Source organism: Eumetopias jubatus, unplaced genomic scaffold (genome assembly GCF_037043125.1).
Source record: "Eumetopias jubatus isolate StellerSeaLion01/CBP00866 unplaced genomic scaffold, mEumJub1_p1.0 scaffold_7, whole genome shotgun sequence".
Taxonomy (NCBI): Eukaryota; Metazoa; Chordata; class Mammalia; order Carnivora; family Otariidae; genus Eumetopias; species Eumetopias jubatus.
In genome coordinates this window covers 19,221,910-19,225,061 of record NW_028274813.1, presented here as the reverse complement: position 1 = coordinate 19,225,061, position 3,152 = coordinate 19,221,910, and the positions used below count along the sequence as shown (strand labels likewise).

Sequence of the window (3,152 nt, the reverse complement as noted above, 5' to 3'; positions counted from 1 at the left end):
CCAAAATATGATACTTAATTAGTTCTGCATTCCTTCCAGTGTTATTCCTAACTTAAAATACCATAAAAAGTAATTTCTTGTCAGAATGCATTTTTATTGAATTTCCTCCTGTGCTTAACTTCAGTGGCAATGTGTAGGCTCAGAGTCTTGCTTCAATGTCTACTCACTGGCACACATTTTTCGTATCGCATTTCAGGAAACCATCAGTGGAGCTCCCTTGCTTCCTTCAATTAGAGAAGCAAATCTGTGAGCCAGATCTTAAGTTCTTGGGCTGTACAAATAGATGTGTGCATTCCTGGTCAGTGAAATGTACATTTCTTGTATAAGATGCTCTCCTCATTTCATTCTTTCACTTTGGTTTTAAAGAAGTTCAGGAAATTGTGTTTCTGGAGGATAACCTTCATAGGGCTTTGATGATATTTTGCTTTGAAATAAAGACCTCTATAGACTGTTCATAAACATCTAATTCTCCATAATTACTACCAGAGAAAGGAAAACAAGATCCTGTTTATATAGTAGATGAAATAAATATTAAGTGCTTCAGAGGCCCGGTATCAAGTTGTTTACAATTCATCATCCAGAACATTCACATATTATGTCAAGAGATCAATTCTGCTATTAAATAATACATTGAATCATGCTTAAGTGCATTTTCTAAATCCCTCAAAATAATCTTCTAAAACTAGAATAAGAGTAGTACCACTAACTAGTTGAGACCTAATAGGAGGAGTCCATTTTCTGAGGCTCACTTACGTATGAATTATACCAATCAGTATCTGTAAGTATAAAAAAAGCAACTACCTGTTGTCAAAGACTATTGTAATCCTTTCTATTCTGATTATTTGAGAATAAGAGTGTACAATATATTGAAACAGGTGTTTTGATTATTTAACATTATTAATGCTTAACTTAATTAATGCAATATTTCAATAAGCTCCTACTTTTGTGATTCAGAGGTCTGAGAAAGTTCAAATATACTATGATACAGTGTTAAGCACAATTATGAAAGTAAGTAAAACCAGGAATACATACATGATTTCATTAAGCAAATATGCCAAGTATATTCTATGACCTATGAAATATGAGGAATCTGAAGGAACCAAAAGGCAGGATCCTTTCTGCCCTCTAGAAATCAAAGTGATTATATACATATACATATATATATATATATATGTATATATATATGTATAAAATCACAAGGGGAAATATTATGGGCACCACACTTCAGAGAAGTTAAGAGAGCTAGTGTGCAGTCACTCAGGAAAGTCTTCTCTGACAGTGACCATGAAGGACCATAGCATTTGTTCAGGCAGTGAGAAAAGGGAAAACAACCCCTGATTGGAGGGATTTAGAAGGAAGAGAATGAAGACGGGGCTGAGGCTTGCACTTGGATGTCACAAGGAGACCAGAATAGAGAATTTGGTGGCAAGACCGTGAGTTCTATACTCTCCAGTCAGATTATAAAACTTCAATGTTATATCACTATCAGATGTAAAGATAAGTATGATTCAATAAACACTTATTTATACTCAGGACCATTATATTCTATAATGTGAAAGATCAAAAGACAAAACAATAAAAATACCTTAGCACACTATGCCAGCTGCAGAGTCTTGAAAACTCCAAAAATATGTACTTTAAATATTTACCTCCCTCTCTACTCCACTGATAAGCCCCCTTTTACTCCCAGTTCTTTCCTGGTCTGCCCGTCCTAATTATTTAGGAAATTGAATTACTGATGCAGCATTTTATAAAGGAGTTTAATGGTTTCTTTAGGGGCTCAGGGTCACTGGTGCCCTAAATTAGTTTGGGAAACTTCAAAAAAGAATGTGCAAAGCCCTAAGAGAGTCATCTCAGCCTCATGCCTCAGCCTCACCAGGGTTGCTTAGTAGATTGCAGATCAGGAGCTGTGTCTCTAGGGATTCTGATTCAGTGAATCCAATATGAAGCCTAGGAACCCACTTAAAATCAAAATGAAGGGGAGTCTACCTTTTTAACCATAGCCCCTCTGTTTGATCATTCTTTGTGCTCTAGAGCTGATTTACCAAAATGCAAGTGTGTTTTCATTGCTGACTTGGAAATGAGTTGAGACATCTCCTAGAAATAGGGAAATGTTAAAAAGATCCCCCAGATGAACCAGGAGAGATGATGGACTCTGAAAAACAAACTGAGGTTTCTAGAGGGGAGGAGGGTAGGGGGATGGGTTAGCCTGGTGATGGGTATTAAAGAGGGCACATTCTGCATGGAGCACTGGGTGTTATGAACAAACAATGAATCATGGAACACTACACCAAAACAAATTATGTAATATATGGTGATTAACATAACAATAAAAAAACTACATAAAAAAAAGGATCCCCCTAATGAGTTGTAGTTCATTGAAAGTGTGGTAGCAAGGTCTTGCTTACCCACACAATGCCTCACACATGAACAGCCACTAAGTATCAAAGCATCAAATGAATTAGCAATAATCATGCCTCGGATAAACCTCATTGGCTACGATACTGCCACTGTGCAAAACTAAAGCATCAAATGAATAATTGCAATAATTATTCATATTTTGCCACATTGATGGTAATGACATTTGGTCTCTCCTCACACCCAAACTCTTCTAGATGCAACAGTGGTCCCACTGGCATCTTTCCAGAATAAAGTTTAATTCTTAGATAATCAAAGTGTTTTGCAAATCAGGAATCCTTACAGTCCTGCCATGCATAGTGAGATTATTTGTCTAGATCTAATTTTAAAGAAGGTGGAATGATATTATGAGAAGAAAACCAATATATTGCAGATCACATAGTGTTTAATGAGAACATTATTTCACAGTGAAGACTTCTAGGCCCATTGCGTTCACTGAGTTTGTCTTTAGTGTGGAGTCTCTCATTTTAGAAAAGTTGCTTCTTTTGATTGAAGCCTTACCCATTTTCACTGAATTCATAGCATTTATCTCCAATATGAATCCTCTGATGTTGCAAGGGAGGAATTCTTGGTGAAGGATTTCCCACATTCATTATTTCCATGGAACTTTGACTGCATAAATGCTCTGATGTTTAATTTGACACGAGGTGTGTTTAATGTGCTTTTCTCCCATGTGTCTCACATATGTGGGATTTCTTTCTTGTAGCAACTGTCTGCTTTGTAATAGGAATTGA

At 36.3% G+C, this 3,152-nt stretch overlaps 1 pseudogene; it reads right to left on the bottom strand.

Moving 5' to 3' along the window:
• Positions 1-2,457: 2,457 nt before the first annotated feature.
• Positions 2,458-2,522, bottom strand: LOC114208873 (U4 spliceosomal RNA; annotated as a pseudogene).
• Positions 2,523-3,152: the final 630 nt, after the last annotated feature.